Source organism: Cydia splendana, chromosome 12 (assembly GCF_910591565.1).
Source record: "Cydia splendana chromosome 12, ilCydSple1.2, whole genome shotgun sequence".
NCBI lineage: Eukaryota > Metazoa > Arthropoda > Insecta > Lepidoptera > Tortricidae > Cydia > Cydia splendana.
In genome coordinates this window covers 20,438,126-20,457,747 of record NC_085971.1, presented here as the reverse complement: position 1 = coordinate 20,457,747, position 19,622 = coordinate 20,438,126, and the positions used below count along the sequence as shown (strand labels likewise).

Below are 19,622 nucleotides of genomic sequence, written 5' to 3'. Positions count from 1 at the left end.
CTTCTTCTAATTTAACTTTCAAATGTTCAGACTTGATTTCGTTTATTTTTTTTGCAGCAATATCAGCGAATGATTCGTCAAAATTCAGCATAACTGGATCATGGACCCGCAATTTGTCTAATTCATATTCATTATTTAGTATGATGTCATTATCGTTTAAATTTTCAGCGCGTATCCTTGATCCTTCTTTATCTTTAATAACCCGTTTTTTATGATCGTGCAGTCCTTCGTTGAGGGAGCGGCGGGAGTCTTTTACATCATTATCTGGTAATGTTAATATTGTATCTTCCAGCCATTCTTGAAGAATTTTATCGTAAACTAAATTGTCGCGATTTTTATTTTCAAGCTTAGCAGAGTTGAGCGTTTCAGGTATATAAGGATTGACCATATTATAATTGAGTGTTCGAGTGTTAAGTGTTGAAGAATTGAGTGTCCGATTCCTGAGTGTTGGGGAATGGGTAGTATGATTATTGAGCTTATGAAGGTTGAGTGTCCGAGAATTAAATAGAACGGGATACTCGAGCGTTCGAGTTTTGAGAGTAGAAAAATTGCGTGTGCTACTAACCTTGTGGGAAATCAGATTACTTTTGTTAAAAGTATAGAGTGAACGTGTTGTAAATGTACGCGAAATAAGCTTAGGACCGGTAATGAGTTGATATGATTGTAATTTCTTTAAGTTTCCATCCGTGTTTTTGTTTCTTCTAGACGTTTCTTGGACATGCCCTGAGCATGCCATTAACGCTGTAAAAACAACACGTTATATTTATTAATACCTAAAAAATAATAATGTGGATAATAAAATGTTTACAAGCAAGTTATTTGTCGCCTGCTATGTTTCGGGACCGAAATGACCTTGAAACCTTCAAAAAAAAAAGCGTACTCCCATCATAAACACCAACAACGCACATACTCTGGTGTTGCGGATGTCCATGGGCGGAGGTTATCGCTTACCATCAGCCGATTCATGTGCTTGTTTGCCTCTTATACCACATAAAAGTGCACGTCTTGAAATATGTAAATCTTACAAAAATATTTACCAAGATCTATTGTTTTTACTAGTGACACTAGGAAAAGTTTAAAGAAAGACATACATGGAGATTGCTTCACCGACAAGAGCACAGCTCTTAAGTTTCTAATGATGAATATTGACACAAAAAAATAATGTTACTTATTACAAAAACTGATTAACATTTGTCACTTGCTTTTATTAAATACAAGTTAGACTTAAACTATTCCACAACTACCATCTGAAATTATACCTACTAACAAGAACATAATTATTAGAACGACCCAATGTACTTACAAAGCAAAAATGTACAAACAACTAGTTGGCGCATAGCCACAATCACAGCTCATACTCGTTACAATAGATAAGGCTATACAGCTTTGCACAATTGTATACCTTTTCTCTAAATTATATACAAAAAGTATTTCTTACATAAAGTGTAAATAAGTACTTAGGCAATAAGTATTATGATTATTTTATAGGTGTTATTGCTATTACATTATTATTTACTAACACTTAGATATGCAATAACATAAAGTGCAATTAGCGTATTATTTTGCGCGACCGTGAATTCAATTCAATTAAATAAACAAAGTAGGGATTTTTTTGTAGGTTTATATTACACCTAATAAAGGATGACTTACGTTAGACGGGGCCGTGTCCGGGCCGGAGCTTTCGGTGCTTACTTTTCTATGACATGACAGGCGATCACGTGCTACTTTCCTTAAACGATGCGCCGGAAGCTCCGGCCCGGACACGGCCCGGTCTAACGTGTGTCATCCTCAAGAAGCGCTGGCTGGACGTCGTGATAGCGGACATGGAAGAGAACAATCTGACACCAGAGGATGTCGAACACCGGGCAAAGTGGAGAAGACTGAGCAGGAAAGCGGACCCTGGCGCTAGGCCGGGAAAACGCTAGGTTGAAAAAATTAATTAATTAAAAATTAAAAAACACGCCTGCGAAAAAGCGAACTGAAAAGACAAAAATAATTTTTAGTTGTGTTAGTTTAGTTGAGTAACTTAATGAATGTAAAAAATAATTAGAATATGAGTGTTTAGTGAAGGTTATAAACAACAAACGCAAAAGTTTTATGCTCATTTAGGATCGTGACTGTACCTGTGTATTTTATTTCAATTGCAGTCGGGAACCTATTAAATGGGAAAATGACAATACATCAAGGTCCCCGACTGCAATTGAAATAAAATACACAGGTACAGTCACGATCCTAAATGAGCATAAAACTTTTGCGTTTGTTGTTTATAACCTGCACTAAACACTCATATTCTAATTATTTTTTACATTCATTAAGTTACTCAACTAAACTAACACAACTAAAAATTATTTTTGTCTTTTCAGTTCGCTTTTTCGCAGGCGTGTTTTTTAATTTTTAATTAATTAATTTTATTTTATACTTTTTAGAATTTTTACATTCATTAAGTTGAGTAACTAACACAACTAAAAAATATTTTCATATTTTCAGTTCGCTTTCTCGAAGTCGTGTTTTTTAATTTTAATTATTTAATTAACTTTGGGGTCATGATTTCGTTACTAACCATTTGAAGTCACTTTATATTACTTTTGCGAGGGCGTCCTCAGTACAGAAAGGCACGCAGAGCGCCGCATATATCGGGCTACGCCCGACTTCTTTGGAACGCGTACAGTGCGCCACGAACGTCGGGCTACGCCCGACGCTTTGAGTGACAGGGCACTGAAGGCGTCTTGGTAAGCGTACAGCGTGTCACGTACGTGGGCCTACGCCCCCGACACTTGGTATGAGAGAGTCGAAGGCGCCTGGCTTTGGACCGAGTGCAGCGCGCCACGTACGTCGGGCTACATCCGACTCTTTTACTATTAGGGCGCCGAAGGCGCCCGGCCTTAGAACGCGTACAACGCGCCTCGTACACGCCCGACGCTTTGAGTAAGAGGGCGCCGAAGGCGCCCGGCTTTGGTATGCGTACAGCGTGTCACGTACGTCGGACTACGCCCGACACTTTTAGTATGAGAAAGTAGAAGTCGCCTGGCTTTGGACCGCGCGCAGCGCGTCACGTACGTCGGGCTATGCCCGACTCTATTAGTATGAGGGCGCCGAAGGCGCCCGGCTTTGGAACGCGTACAGCGCGCCACGTACGTCGGGCTACGCCCGACGCTTTGAGTATGAGGCCGGCTTTGGTAATCATACAGCGTGTCACGCTACGCCCGATACTTTTAATATGAGAGATTTGAAGGTGCCTGGCTTTGGACCGCGTGCAGCGCGCCACGAACATCGGGCTACGCCAGAACCTTTAAGTGTGAGGGCGCCGAAGGTGCCCGGCTTTGGTATGCATACAGCGTGTCACGTATGTCGGACTACGCCCGACACTTTTAGTATGAGAAAGTAGAAGTCGCCTGGCTTTGGACCGCGCGCAGTGCGCCAAGTATGTACGTCGGGCTACGCCCGACTCTTTTAGTATGAGGGCGCTGAAGGCGCCCGGCTTTGGAACGCGTACAACGTGCCACGTACGTCGGGCTACGCTCGACGCTTTGAGTATGAGGGCGCCGAAGGCGCCCGGCATTGGCAAGAGTATAGCGTGTCACGTACGTCGGGCTACGCCTGACCCTTTTAGTGTGGGGGCGCCTTTGGCGCCTGGCTTTGGACCGAGTGCATATACTTGGACAAGTTGCAGGAAGCGCACATCTTTCTTACGCTCTGAGTAATGTCATCATCATAAATGTTAAAATTAAATTAAACCATACGGTTATAATGATACTTTCACGATTTGTTCTGCCAAAGTCGGTGCAGAGTTCGCTTAGACGGACTCTGCATCGTATCGATTAATAAATAGAAGTTATATTTTAAACTTTCCGATTCCATTAGCGCAATTACGAACATGTTTTAAAAACTATGAGTAGTATGTACCTAATATAATATAATTATATTTTTTTATACTACTACTTTACTAGAAAGTCTTCGACCAGTGTGTGTTGCCAGTGATGACATATGGAACTGAAACGTGGCCGCTTACTGTGTGCCTCATAAGAAGGCTCAAAGTCACCCAAAGGGCAATGGAGAGGGCTATGCTTGGAGTCTCTCTGCGTGATCGCATCAGAAATGAGGCCATCCGCAGCAGAACCAAAGTAACCGATGTAGCCCTCCGAATCGCTAAACTTAAGTGGCAGTGGGCGGGGCACATTGCCCGTAGAACCGATGGCCGTTGGGGCGGAAAGGTTCTCGAGTGGCGACCACGTACCGGAAGGCGCAACGTGGGTAGACCCCCCACAAGGTGGACTGACGACCTGGTAAAGGTCGCGGGAGTCCGCTGGATGCGGGTGGCGCAAGACCGGTCATTGTGGCACTCTTTGGGGGAGGCCTATGTCCAGCAGCGGACGTCCTCTGGCTGATATGATGATGATGATGATGATATTTTTTTATGATCAGCGGTCAAACTCTTTCCTTTTATTTTAATAAGTATCCCATTCAATAATAGACATAGACATAGAAGACATAGAAAAATTTTATTTAACACCACATTGAAAAATATTTACAGGCAATGCTACAAAACATTATAAGCTTAGAATTAAACTTAAATAGGCAAAAAATATTATGTTTACATGTAGATATAATTTTTTTAAATTATGATGTTAAAAAGGAGCGAACCTCAGCATGTGTTGCAGCAGGCTTGCCTACTACAACGCTGGTTTTCAGGCCGACCCTTCGTACAATATGAATTTGCTTGCTGCTTGTCGGAAACTATGGCTAACACTATTTTAGATTGTGTAGAAGATAATATAGTTATGTGTATATATGATTGTTTGTGGATACATTTATAAGATTATACTGTATGATACTATGACATATGTGAAGGTAGGTTTAATGTTTAGGTTTAATAAATACGTTGGGTAATAAATATATATTGAGGAAATACATGAATGTAATAATATTACTATATGTATAGGTACTGAGATTAACAAAGTTGAACGGCGCATAAGTACGATTTCGACCACTACAGATACGTCGGTTTTACTCTAGTACCAGAAGGTAGCGTGCTTTGAAATTCTAGAAGTTGTTGTTTGAGTTTTAATTTAAAAGTGCCAATTGTATTTAAGTTTTTGATAGGTGGCGGTATGTTATTCCAACATTTTGTTGCTGAGTATTTAAAGCTACCTTTGAAAACGGCGAAGTGACAACGAGGCAACAACAAATCATTGCAAACTGATCTGATTCCATACAAGCTTGACCTGCTACCGCGAAATTTAAACTTATTAAACAGATACTCTGGTTTAGACGTTTTAAAAACACCAAATAACAGAGATGAAAGATGCAATTCTCTGCGTAGTGACATTTTAAGAATACGCGCAGAGTTCAAATATGGCGTCACGTGCTCTCGTGGTGCGACTCCAAAGCAGTAACGTGCGCAGGCAAGTATACTTAATTAAATTAAATTTAAATTAAATTTATTTCATCATTTCAAAAGCTTGGAAGTCAATTTATGAATATTGTTTGGGAGACCTCCTGGATCGAGGAATTAAGCATCCCATCTGCCTCTGCCACGTCGTCTTGGTACCACGTGCGCGGCCCCTGAGCTCTACATCTCCGCTCAGCTTCTAGCCTTCTCGGGGAAACCAGCCTGACACCCCGCAGCGTCTGAGGAAGGTTTTCATCCTGAGGTCGGTCCTTTCCATGTTTTAATTTTTGTAGGGCATCAGCACCAGCTGTAAAGTGTAGAGTGAATTTAAAACTATGAGCAACCATTAAAATAGCATAAAGAAATTTGAAAATCCTGGTACATCGAATTTAGTGTTACAATAATTTAGTTCTTAAATAAGTAGAATTCTGTGTGAAGCTTTATTCTGGACCTATTAAGCGGCCCCGCCGTCCACTGAGCTAAGTTCTACCATTAGGTGTCGTCAAATCAAGTTAGAGGTTCACACAGAGGTCATAAGTTTAGATTAAGCCACTAACATTGCATAGGCAAGATTTTAGTAATAAATAAAGTTCCTTAAATATAAATTTGTTCGCTTTTTATCTCCCAAAATAAGGTTCCTCCAGCAAGCAATTAAAATTAACTTAATTAGTAAAAATGTGGTGTCAAAAATTGCTTGCTGGAGGAACCTATTTTGGGAGATAAAAAGCGAACAAATTTATATTTAAGGAACTTTATTTATTACTAAAATCTTGCCTATGCAATGTTAGTGGCTTAATCTAAACTTATGACCTCTGTGTAAACCTCTAACTTGATTTGACGACACCTAATGGTAGAACTTAGCTCAGTGGACGGCGGGGCCGCTTAATAGGTCCAGAATAAAGCTTCACACAGAATTCTACTTATTTAAGAACTAAATTATCGTAACTCTAAATTCGATGTACCAGGATTTTCAAATGTCTTTATGCTACTTTAATGGTTGCTCATAGTTTTAAATTTACTCTACACTTTACAGCTGGTGCTGAAGCCCTACAAAATTAAAACATGGAAAGGACCGACCTCAGGATGAAAACCTTCCTCAGACGCTGCGGGGTGTCAGGCTGGTTTCCCCGAGAAGGCTAGAAGCTGAGCGGAGATGTAGATATTTGGTTGGTTACTTAATAATATTTGGTTTTATGAGATTAGCTTCTCTTAACATATTTTGTCAATTCTTACTTTCTCAAAATGAAACTTAAACCCACATGTTGCATATATTTTATCAATTGGCTTTCAAAGCCCTTCATTTTGATACCCTACTCGATAGGTTTGCAGGATATTTTTTTCTAAAGGTTGCGTAATATGGCGCATTAAGTCCGCCATATTGTTTTTATAATGACGTCATATAGCCTATGTTAGCCGGGATGACGTAAGGATTCTAATGATGTATCATACGTCTAAATCGGTTAAGGCATTCAGAAGTTAAGGTGGAATAAAGAAACTCACATACATACAAACATGAACGCTGAAAACAATACACTCTTTTTGTTTGGGCAGTCGTGTAAAAAGACGATAATTTCTTTACAATTCACGAAATATTGAGACAACGCATCATTTCTTATAAAAAAATACATATCCGCCTACTTAGATTCAAATATGTTCAAAATTTTGCGAAATCCGAACTCCTGAGAACGACGGATTTACTATCATTAGGTACAAATGGAAAATTGTCCACTCGGAATTATACGTCAAAGTAAAAAAATTACAATTTATAAAATACATCGACTAGGAAAATTGTCCATCCAGCATAATGTCGAAAAAGAAATTATGCCCAATAGTCAAAATGTCAAATATGATACAGGTCGAAAAATATGTGTCCAGTCCATCCATCCAAAACGTAAAATGCACACCAGGTGGAAAACTTACAAAAACCCTTTAGATTATCTTTCTTTCAAGTTATTAAGAACAAGAGAACACAAAATGGAACTGGATTGCTATAATTCATATATATCTTTTGCCGAGAAAAATATTCGTAATTGTCCTAAATATTTTTGGTCTTTTATTAAATCAAAGTTTTCCGCAAACAAAACCCCAGACTGTATGTATTATGGAAGCAACTCCTCTACTGACAGCGAGACAGTAGCTAATTATTTTAATGATTATTTCCATTCAGTTTTTGTTAAAGGTACCGTGCACCCAGTCTCTCCTAAATCTTACACAAACAATAGTCCGGTAGATATCTCTTCGATTAACATAAATAAAACACTTGTCCTTAAACATCTCCAACAGGTTAATACAAATAAGGGAGCGGGTCTCGACCGTATTCATCCTATTTTAATCTCTCGCTGTAGTAAGGAATTGGCTACTCCTCTCACTATTATTTTCCGTAAATCGTTATCCGAGGGTTGTTTCCCTTCTGTTTGGAAAACGGCTTTAATAACACCAATACACAAAAGCGGAGATAAACATGATGTGACACAATACAGACCCATATCTAAATTATGCATATTTGGCAAAATTCTTGAAAAAATAGTGACCTCCGAATTGGCAAGTTGTATCATTCGTATAATTTCTCCTGACCAACACGGTTTTCTTCGTGGCCGTAGTGTCGACACGAATCTCATTACCTTCACAGATTTTATTCTGAACGCTATTGACAACGGTCATCAGGTTGACGCCGTGTATACCGATTTCTCAAAAGCTTTTGATAAAATTAACCATACTATGTTATTACACAAATTATACGAACTCGGTATACACGGCGATCTCTACAGGTGGATTGAATCCTATATCCAAAACCGATGCCAGGCGGTATCACTGAGGGGCTATACTTCCAGATACTTAACCATTGATTCAGGGGTCCCTCAAGGCTCTCATTTAGGACCGCTGTTATTTATCCTATATGTTAACGACATGGGTTCATCGTTTTCTAGTTCTAAACATCTAGTCTATGCAGACGACACAAAAATTTACAAAATCATAGAAACAAAGAACGACTGCCTGGACATGCAACGTGATCTTGATAGCTTTGCCACATATTGCGGTTATAACCAATTACTTCTAAACCCTGACAAATGCAACTGTATTACTTTCACTCGTAAACGTAGTCCGCTTCTTTTCAATTATAATTTTTCAGGAAAGGTCATAAATAGAGTCACAAAGATTCGAGATCTTGGCATTATTTTAGATTCTAAGCTCAACTTCATTTCACACATAGACCACATCACCACGAAGGCCTACAAGAAATTGGGTCTGATACTTAGACTATCTCACCCATTTAAAGATCCAAACACCTTAAAAGTATTATACTCCTCTTATGTTCGTAGCATTTTAGAATTCGGTAGCGTTGTCTGGACCCCTCAATATACCGTTCATATAAAAAGAATTGAAAAAATTCAAAACAAGTTATTAAAGTCGCTCCACTTCCGCCACGGTTTAAACATGTCAGAGAATAGCACACACCGTCGTGGTCTTGGGCCACTAGAAAAAAGACGTGTATTTATAGATCAAATGTTTCTTTATAAACTCCTAAATAGCCTCATTGATTCTCCCACTCTTCTTGAAAAAATTGTTTTTAAGTTGCCGCGTCGTATTCCCACTCGTCACCCCCAAACATTCCATATCAGCTTTTGTAGTTCTAATTTCGCCAAAAATACTTTCTTTAGACGAGCCTGTCAAAATTATAATGTTAACTTCATAAATCTAGATATCTTCTCATTGTCTTTCGGTAAATATAGTAGTGGTCTGCGGAGCCAAATATTTCCATAACAGTTTAATGTTATTACATACTTAGTTTAAAAAAAAAAGTCATAGTTTTACAGTCTTATGAAATGTATGTACTTACGTCTGTAAGCATGATCGATACTTGGTACTTTATGAGTTGTGTATCCAATTGTTACTTCTGTGCACCTTCCTACTTATAGGCAGAACCGAACTAGCCCTGTTTCTACTTATTATCAATATCATTATTTTATATTTAATGGAACTATAGGTCTTTATTGTATATCTGCAAGCTTAAACATATTTGTATGCGACTGTTTGTTTCCTAAATAAATAAAAAAAAAAAAAAAAAAATTGTATTTGCGTACACTGAAAATCATGACCACATTTACGATTATAGAGGTTTATAATGCCATAGTCATGGAACTATTAAAAAGAAATGACTATTTTCAAAAATAAAGTTTTATTTTTGTATAAAATATTAGTGTCATTTATGTCAAGACATTAATTATGTCATAGGTAGGTTCTAAATATATTTCATTCCATTCAAAATTCCATTTTGGCTTAATTAATTTACGACGATTACAAAATTTGGTTAAAAATGTTTTTTAGCACAATTACATTTTGACAAGATTCACATTGGACACTATTACTTTTGATCCAACTTCAGATTGGTCATTTCAAGTGGACGATTTTCTATTTGTACCTAATGACAGTAAATCGAAACATTGATCTATTATTAGTATTATTACCCACGTATAGAACCGGTGTATAGAGAACCAGTATTTTGCGCCACGAGTTGATGTTGTTTTGACAACAAACCGTAGAAGCGGGGCGTGACTTTCGCGACCTAACCGCGTAAGCGCCATGAATTTTACGGCGCTTTGGCGATTCCCTTTCATGCGTGCCCAAAAACCGACAACTCACCGGTCGCAGGCGATGATAGACCATGACTGACGGGAACTGTTACACGCTCTACACTATCGTCTACGTCAGTCATCGTCTATCATCGTCGATAGTGCAGAGGAGCCAAGTAAATGCTCACTCCAGGGATAAGCAGCAGCATCCCTGTGATAAGACTTTCGCTTTCTGCGTATGAGTATGAGTATGAGTATGAGTATGAGTATACGCGGCTACCTCCCGTATAGCGTACGACAAAGTCCGTCTCGGGAAGGAAGGCAACCCACCGCAGGAATGCAACAGGGTTTGGCTGACTCGGCGACTCGGCAAGGCGAGGTGGATGGCCCAGGGCGACGGTAGAGGGCGTAAAGTTACCGTCGGCCAGACATATCATCTGAGCTCTCCTCCAGTTGTAGCGGTTTCCCGTTTCACTGATTCGGGGAGAGGGAAGACGAGTGTGTGCGTCTGTGTTTGCGCGAACCCTTACGCACCTCAATATATCCTGCGCAACTGACCGCTCCATTATCATTTATCATTATAATTCACTTGTTTAGGTAAGTGTGTTAATACATAAGTGAGATATAAGTATAGGCTCACAATCGATCGACATTACCGAAGTGCGTGCCGCGCGATCTTTATCAGATCGAGTTATCGACGCCATGCTCGGGTTCATGGCACGAAATACTTGCCGTACGGTAAAAAGGAACAAGTATGCTGGTTTATATAAATATTCCAATTCCATTTCTTATCGTTTAGTACGGTGTAAACGTACATGTCAAGAACATACAAAATAAATATAAAAACACACACACACACACACACCTAAAACTAATAAATAATAACTAAACTACACACACGTCAATAAAAAAATAACAAACAGAAAAAACATTGCACAATAGGTTGTATTAATAACGACATAATAAATTCTTAAAATAATTATTATATTAATTAATGTTCATAAAATGCATTAACACTATAAAAGATTTTATCAATTAAGTATTTTTACACGACTGCCCAAACAAAAAGAGTGTATTGTTTTCAGCGTTCATGTTTGTATGTATGTGAGTTTCTTTATTCCACCTTAACTTCTGAATGCCTTAACCGATTTAGACTAGAGCTCCCGATACACGTGTTACACGCTGACACGGGTACCCGTGTTCTTAAGCCCGCCGGGCTTAAGAACCCGAACTACACGAACCCGCCCGGATTCGGAAACGTTTACACGGGTACCCGTGTACACGGGTACACGGATACACGAAATAACGGATCTTATTTACCCGCCGGTTCGACCCTTCACTCTCGTGTAGCGAAGATTCGTGCTATGAAGACATACGATTGAATATGTGGAAGGTTAGGAAGATTCGATTACCTACTTTGCAGTTTTACTGGATTGATTTGTAATGTCAATAATAGGTAGGTAAGTACAATTTGTTTCAATAATCAAGATTAAAATTAACAATATCTCAGTAACCGTTGCCTTCATTGTTGGTATTTCAGTTTCTTCATTGATGTAGTTTTTTGATAATTAAAGTAAACCTAAATACCACCACCACCATGTTACCATTTGTTGGGACGTCAGTCTTTCCGTGACCACAGCTGGTGCAACTCAGCTGAAACGTCGGAATTAAATGTAAAAACAATGAAATTATATCGCGGTAGACCCGTTTGTGTAATTATGTGTACAAAACGCGAGAGTTTAAAGTGTTATATAAACCTAAATGATTATTTAATACAAAAGTAGATAGTTATGCTTACTGAAACCAGAGTTGGGCATTATTCGAATCATTTTTCATCTAAATAATTATGGTGAGATTAATATTCGCGAATAAACCATTCGTTTAGAATTTCGAATAAGAAATGAATTATTCGAATAAATTACACGAAGGATTTTTGTAATACACACTCAGATGGCAAATCTGAATAGGTATGCAACTGCAGCGTATTTTACAGCCAAGCAAAATTTTGGGAAAGGCCCCAACTGACCGTCGCCATCCATGGTGGGGACAAATGGGAATTGTTTATATGCAGCGCCTATTCCCATTTGTTCCCGGCCGGGACAAGTGAGAATACATCCGATATTTGTGTAAAATATTATTATGTAGGGTCTCTTCTTCTTCTTCAAGTGCCATCTCCGTCCAGGAGATCGGCGACCATATGTCTATATGTCTCTCTATGTTCAGTCATGCGAATTAGTCCATCTATGCTCTTCACTTTTAACCAGTCTCTTATATTTTCAGTCCATGATGTGCGCCTTCTACCACGGCCACGCTTCCCTTCAATTTTTCCTTCAATTATTAATTTCAATAGGTTGTATTTATTGTTTCTATATATATGTCCAAAATATGCTGCCTTTTTCTTCTTTATTGTTGATACTACCTCTAAGCCTTTTTTCATGATTTCCAAAACTCTGACATTAGTTATTCTATCAGTCCATTTAATTTTGAGCATCCTTCGATAAATCCACATTTCAAAAGCCCTTAGTTTGTTGACCAAATTCTTTTTCAGGGTCCAGCTTTCGGAACCATACATAAGAATTGGGATGATGTAACATTTAACCATGCGCCACCTCAGTTTTAGGTTTATTTTCCTGTTAGTTAGAAGTTTCCTCATTTTCTGAAAGGTGTTTCTGGCTATTTCAATTCTCGTCCGTATTTCTTTCTCTGATTCCCAGTCCTCATTTAACCAACAACCCAGGTACTTATAACTTTTTACTCTTTCTATTATTTTATTATTTAAGGATAGTGGTCTAAGTGTTTCTGAAATTGGTGTTTTACTAACAATCATGTGTTTTGTTTTACTTGTGTTTATCTTAAGTCCATATTCCAAAAGTGTGTTATTCAGTTTTTGCAGCATTATTTGAAGGTCTTCAGGGTTAGTAGCAAATAAGACGGTATCATCAGCGTAACGAATGTTCTGTATCAATTTGCCATTTACACGGATCCCAAGATCAAGTTCTTCAAAAGCCCTTTTAAAAATCACCTCCGAGTACAAGTTGAATAAGCAGGGTGACAAGATACAGCCCTGCCTTACGCCTTTCTCTATTTGAATTTCTTCAGTCAGAACGTTATTAATTGTGATTTTAGCTATTTGTTTCCAGTATAAGTTCTCTATAAATTTAATGTCGTTACCATCTATTCCAATTGATTTTAATATATTGATTAATTTAGCATGATTAACGTTGTCAAATGCTTTTTCGAAGTCGATAAAGCACATATGAACATCTACTTGAACATCTAGACATCTTTGTACCAAAACTTGGACTGCTACTAAGGCATCTCTAGTACCTAGTCCGGCTCTAAACCCAAATTGTGTGTCACTTATGTTTTCCTCTATTTTCTTGTAGATTCTTCTTTGTATGATTTTTAAAACTACCTTCAGGAAATGACTCATCACGCTGATCATCCGATGATCGCCGCAGCTTTTGGCATTGGCCTTTTTAGGTAGTGGTGTGAATATTGACAAGAGCCAGTCTTCAGGGAGCATATTGTCTGATTGATAAAATTTGTTAAATAATGAAACTAAATTATCTATATTATAATCATGTATCAATTTTAATACTTCCACCGCAATTCCATCGGGACCCAAAGCTTTTCTACGCTTCATATGTTCTAAGGCTGATATAAATTCTGATTTCAGTATTGATGGACTCTCTAAGTTGAGATCGCTTAGAGGTTCAGTCGGTATCCTATCATCTTTAAAAAGATTTAGAACATAATCTTGCCAGACTTCGCAGGCCTCTTTTTTATCAACAACAATGTTTCCATTTTGATTTACGAGTGTACTCTGAAATCTCTTATTATTTAAGTCTGTGAACTCTTTTACCTGTTTGTGCAGATTAAAACTATCATGGATCTGTTGTAATCTTTCTATTTCTTTACATTCTACCCATCTCTACCCATATGTTCCCCGCGGAGATAAATGGGAATTCACCCATTATTGGTAATTATTAGTAATATAGGAATACACCAATAATGGGTGCATTATTGGTGTATTCCCATTTGTCTCCAATTCACGTGACCTACGCCATGCACGAGGCGGGGACAAATGGGCATGTTGTATATGAGTTTTGGTGTTCCCATTTGTCCCCGATATTGGTGTTCCCATTTGTCCCCGAGGCGGAGACAAATGGGTACGATTTATATGCAGCACCTATTCCATCAGTTCCCGACGTAGACAAATGGGAATACATCCGAAAATTGTGTTCCCAATTATCCCCACCCCAATAAGGTGGGGAAAAATGGAAAATATTTTTATGCAGGGTCTTCACATATGTTCCCCGCGGAGACAAATGGGAATTCACCCATTATTGGTAATGATGGGTGCATTATTGGTGTATTCCCATTTGTCCCCGATTCACGTGACCTACGCCATACATGAGGCGGGGACAAATGGGAATGTTTTATATGAGTTTTGGTGTTCCCATTTGTCCCCGATATTGGTGTTCCCATTTGGTGCCGATACAAAAGATTTCTATGCAGCGTCTTTTCCCAAATGTCTCTCGCGGCGTGGACAAATAGGAATTCTTCCGAAAATGGTGTGTTCCCATTTGTCCCCACACCAATAAGGAGGGTACAGATGGGAAATATTTATATGCAAATCCTATCACTTCTGTACCCGGCGGGGACAAATGGGAACACATCCGAAAATGGTGTGTTCCCTTTTGTCCTTACAAAAATAAGGTGGGAACAAATGGGAAATATTTATATGCGGCTTCTTTTCCTATATGTTCCCCGCGGGGACAAATGGGCATACACCCATTATTGGTTATAATGGGTGCATTATTGATGTAATCTCATTTGTCCCCTATCCACGTAACCTACGCCATACATGAGGGCCAAATGGAAATGTTTTATATGCAGCGCCTATTCCCATCTGTTCCCGGCGGGGAACAATAAGAATACACCCGTTAATGGTGTGTTCCTATTTGTCCCTGCTTCAATGAAGTGGGGACAAATGGGAAAGATTGTTTGGCTTTTCCCACATGTTCCCGAAGGGGACAAACGGGAATACCCCATTATTGGTGTATTTCCAGTTGTTCTCGCCCCACGTGACCGCCAATACATGAGGCGTATTCCCAGTTTCCACACCTCAAATCAACCAACCAGATAAACCGATAGAAAACATTTTCTTTTTACTATTGGGATATAAAACAGCTAAATAGTTATTTTGTAAGCTAACTATTCGACAATATTATTCGCAAATAATTTATTCGTGGGCTATTTTATTCGCCGAATAAATTATTCGCGAATGAATTGAACACGAATGATCATTCGAAAAATTTATTCGTCATTCGCGAATGATTTGGTAATTCTCATTCGTAATTCGTCATTCAAATGAATTTTGCCCATCTCTGACTGAAACTACCACGAACGGAATATGTTATATTTTCCTTTAACAAAATCGCATTTTGCTCACTGTTAGCAAAGTACCCTTGTTCGAGCTGCTGAGGTGAAAAATAAATTAAATTGGTACAACACATATCAATCACATTGAACATCCATATATACATTACTACAATCTCCGCTACACGCCAAGGACGGGTTAGGCCCGCGTGTATTTAAGGTCCGTTTCGCCGTGTACACGGGTACACGGGTACCCGGATACACGGATCTTAATTACACGTGTGCACGACTACACGTGTAGAACGGGTCAGAAAACCGTGTACGTGTAGTTCGGAAACGGGTACCGAACACGTGTACACGAAACCCGGACACGACCGCGAGCCCTAATTTAGACGTATGATACATCATTAGAATCCTTACGTCATCCCGGCTAACATAGGCTATATGACGTCATTATAAAAACAATATGGCGGACTTAATGCGCCATATTACGCAACCTTTAGAAAAAAATATCGTGCAAACCTATCGAGTAGGGTATCAAAATGAAGGGCTTTGAAAGCCAATTGGTAAAATATATGCAACATGTGAGTTTAAGTTTCATTTTGAGAAAGTAAGAATTGACAAAATATGTTAAGAGAAGCTAATCTCATAAAACCAAATATTATTATTGAATGGGATACTTATTAAAATAAAAGGAAAGAGTTTGACCGCTGATCATAAAAAAATATCATCATCATCATCATCATATCAGCCAGAGGACGTCCGCTGCTGGACATAGGCCTCCCCCAAAGAGTGCCACAATGACCGGTCTTGCGCCACCCGCATCCAGCGGACTCCCGCGACCTTTACCAGGTCGTCAGTCCACCTTGTGGGGGGTCTACCCACGTTGCGCCTTCCGGTACGTGGTCGCCACTCGAGAACCTTTCCGCCCCAACGGCCATCGGTTCTACGGGCAATGTGCCCCGCCCACTGCCACTTAAGTTTAGCGATTCGGAGGGCTACATCGGTTACTTTGGTTCTGCTGCGGATGGCCTCATTTCTGATGCGATCACGCAGAGAGACTCCAAGCATAGCCCTCTCCATTGCCCTTTGGGTGACTTTGAGCCTTCTTATGAGGCACACAGTAAGCGGCCACGTTTCAGTTCCATATGTCATCACTGGCAACACACACTGGTCGAAGACTTTCTAGTAAAGTAGTAGTATAAAAAAATATAATTATATTATATTAGGTACATACTACTCATAGTTTTTAAAACATGTTCGTAATTGCGCTAATGGAATCGGAAAGTTTAAAATATAACTTCTATTTATTAATCGATACGATGCAGAGTCCGTCTAAGCGAACTCTGCACCGACTTTGGCAGAACAAATCGTGAAAGTATCATTATAACCGTATGGTTTAATTTAATTTTAACATCTATGATGATGACATTACTCAGAGCGTAAGAAAGATGTGCGCTTCCTGCAACTTGTCCAAGTATATGCACTCGGTCCAAAGCCAGGCGCCAAAGGCGCCCCCACACTAAAAGGGTCAGGCGTAGCCCGACGTACGTGACACGCTATACTCTTGCCAATGCCGGGCGCCTTCGGCGCCCTCATACTCAAAGCGTCGAGCGTAGCCCGACGTACGTGGCGCGTTGTACGCGTTCCAAAGCCGGGCGCCTTCGGCGCCCTCATACTAAAAGAGTCGGGCGTCGCCCGACGTACATACGTGGCGCACTGCGCGCGGTCCAAAGCCATGCGACTTCTACTTTCTCATACTAAAAGTGTCGGGCGTAGTCCGACATACGTGACACGCTGTATGCATACCAAAGCCGGGCACCTTCGGCGCCCTCACACTTAAAGGTTCTGGCGTAGCCCGATGTTCGTGGCGCGCTGCACGCGGTCCAAAGCCAGGCACCTTCAAATCTCTCATATTAAAAGTATCGGGCGTAGCGTGACACGCTGTATGATTACCAAAGCCGGCCTCATACTCAAAGCGTCGGGCGTAGCCCGACGTACGTGGCGCGCTGTACGCGTTCCAAAGCCGGGCGCCTTCGGCGCCCTCATACTAAAAGAGTCGGGCATAGCCCGACGTACGTGACGCGCTGCGCGCGGTCCAAAGCCAGGCGACTTCTACTTTCTCATACTAAAAGTGTCGGGCGTAGTCCGACGTACGTGACACGCTGTACGCATACCAAAGCCGGGCGCCTTCGGCGCCCTCTTACTCAAAGCGTCGGGCGTGTACGAGGCGCGTTGTACGCGTTCTAAGGCCGGGCGCCTTCGGCGCCCTAATAGTAAAAGAGTCGGATGTAGCCCGACGTACGTGGCGCGCTGCACTCGGTCCAAAGCCAGGCGCCTTCGACTCTCTCATACCAAGTGTCGGGGGCGTAGGCCCACGTACGTGACACGCTGTACGCTTACCAAGACGCCTTCAGTGCCCTGTCACTCAAAGCGTCGGGCGTAGCCCGACGTTCGTGGCGCACTGTACGCGTTCCAAAGAAGTCGGGCGTAGCCCGATATATGCGGCGCTCTGCGTGCCTTTCTGTACTGAGGACGCCCTCGCAAAAGTAATATAAAGTGACTTCAAATGGTTAGTAACGAAATCATGACCCCAAAGTTAATTAAATAATTAAAATTAAAAAACACGACTTCGAGAAAGCGAACTGAAAATATGAAAATATTTTTTAGTTGTGTTAGTTACTCAACTTAATGAATGTAAAAATTCTAAAAAGTATAAAATAAAATTAATTAATTAAAAATTAAAAAACACGCCTGCGAAAAAGCGAACTGAAAAGACAAAAATAATTTTTAGTTGTGTTAGTTTAGTTGAGTAACTTAATGAATGTAAAAAATAATTAGAATATGAGTGTTTAGTGAAGGTTATAAACAACAAACGCAAAAGTTTTATGCTCATTTAGGATCGTGACTGTACCTGTGTATTTTATTTCAATTGCAGTCGGGAACCTTGATGTATTGTCATTTTCCCATTTAATAGGTTCCCGACTGCAATTGAAATAAAATACACAGGTACAGTCACGATCCTAAATGAGCATAAAACTTTTGCGTTTGTTGTTTATAACCTTCACTAAACACTCATATTCTAATTATTTTTTACATTCATTAAGTTACTCAACTAAACTAACACAACTAAAAATTATTTTTGTCTTTTCAGTTCGCTTTTTCGCAGGCGTGTTTTTTAATTTTTAATTAATTAATTTTATTTAAGTTTATTGACAAGCAACTCATAAGAAGTTGCTTCATTGATTTCTGGCCTCAAGCTTTGTATATTTTTATACCAACTAACTACCCTAAATGAGTTGGATGGTTTAAATAATATCAGTGCGTCAGGCTTTTACCCCACTGTAATTGTCGTTTATTATCATGAGAGTTTAATTAATCTTTAATAAAAATAAAACTGACTACAAAAAATAAAATAAAATATCATCCCGTTTCATTTGCGCTAGCAACTGATATACGTTTGAAGTCGGTTCCAAGCCAAATCTTAAAAGCGTCAACACGCCGTCAACCAGAATGCTAACACTGGAGTAGTTTGATGAGAAAGAAAGAACCAGTATTGTAACTATTTGACTTGGCACCGACTTCAAACGTATTGACTGAGATATTTCTGCTGCTGAGTGAACTTACCGGCTTGAAGTAGGTACATAGTGAATTTAAACTAGTAGTTCGCCCCGAACTGAGAACTCGCGGTTCCCCAAAAACTATATACTACAGATTCATAGTAGGTACTTAGGCATCTATTTAATTTTCAACACGATTGAATAAAAAAAATCTGAAAATTCAAGATAGTTGATACCTTGATACGCCTATTTTCTCGCGTACCCATCACAATTGACCAGACAACAATCCACCCACGCTATGACCACTCATACTTTCTTACAAGGGAGTTGTCCAGAATAGCAAGACCCATCACAAATAGCTTTTGGGCCTTCTAGGCTCTTCTAGGGCTCTTTTAGCTCCATAACCCCGTGTTCGAGCCTGCTCATAATTTAATGACTAGAATATAATGCCCTCAACTACATGTTTACCTAATTAGCCTAAGCAAATTAGAAAAATCTGCGGAAATAATTCGTGTAGTTTTGAAAATTGGTACAGGTATACCTTGTGGTGTACAGATAAATATACTAAAAGTCCTCGAGGGTAGGGGGTGTGCTGGGGGTAATAGAGTAAAAATAAACATAACCAAATTTGTAGTAAATTTTATGTTAAAACTTTTGTCCGAAGTAATTATAATTCTATTCGTACAGATATTCGAGATATAAGCAAAAATATGAAAA

The 19,622-nt window shown here is 39.6% G+C and overlaps 1 protein-coding gene and 1 long non-coding RNA gene across 5 annotated transcripts in view; one reads left to right on the top strand and one right to left on the bottom strand.

The window, feature by feature from the left end:
- The window catches only part of LOC134795644 (uncharacterized), a 439,378-nt gene that overhangs the window by 176,658 nt on the left and 243,098 nt on the right, over positions 1-19,622 (top strand). The gene's annotated exons all lie outside the window — the stretch shown is intronic.
- On the bottom strand, positions 293-1,443 carry LOC134795845 (uncharacterized). Its single transcript, XR_010144868.1, has 2 exons — positions 1,304-1,443; positions 293-741 (listed from the first exon to the last, which is right to left on the bottom strand). It is a non-coding gene; the product is annotated as an uncharacterized LOC134795845 (long non-coding RNA).